The sequence below is a fragment of the Gadus macrocephalus genome, chromosome 1 (genome assembly GCF_031168955.1).
Source record: "Gadus macrocephalus chromosome 1, ASM3116895v1".
Classification (NCBI taxonomy): Eukaryota; Metazoa; Chordata; class Actinopteri; order Gadiformes; family Gadidae; genus Gadus; species Gadus macrocephalus.
The window spans coordinates 9220717-9221184 of NC_082382.1; the positions used below are offsets into that span (position 1 = coordinate 9220717).

At 54.1% G+C, this 468-nt stretch overlaps 1 protein-coding gene across 1 annotated transcript in view; it reads left to right on the forward strand.

The window, feature by feature from the left end:
- Window positions 1-468, forward strand: part of plxna2 (plexin A2) — a 58910-nt gene that overhangs the window by 26195 nt on the left and 32247 nt on the right.

A 468-nucleotide genomic window follows, 5' to 3' on the forward strand; every position in this document is an offset into this window, starting at 1 on the left:
GTCAGGAGAGGATGGCAGACAATCAAGGGGAGTGTGTGTGTGTGGGTGTGTGTGTTTGCGTGTGTTTGTGTGTGTTTTGTGTGTGTGGTGGTATGGGGGGTGGGGTGCTAGCACTAGAGGAAATGAGCAGACATCCCGAGCGGTCGCCTGCTGCTGCCCTTGTGCTTGCTCCGTGCTGCATGGCTGCGGTGCCAAAATCTATCTGCGCATTTCATTCTCCACACCAACACCCTGTGCAGATGTCCTGTCACACACAGCGTACGGTGTGTGTGTGTGTGCGTATGAGGGGGGAGGGAGGGATGGGGGAAGCGATGGGACTAGCCACCGACACGCATCACACCCACCCACACCCACACCCACACACACACACATCGCACAACATAATCCTGCAATTACCATTACCCTGGTATTGTTAGAGCAGTGGTGTTATTAATGGCTTGTAGACATATGTGTGTGCCTGCAAGTTCA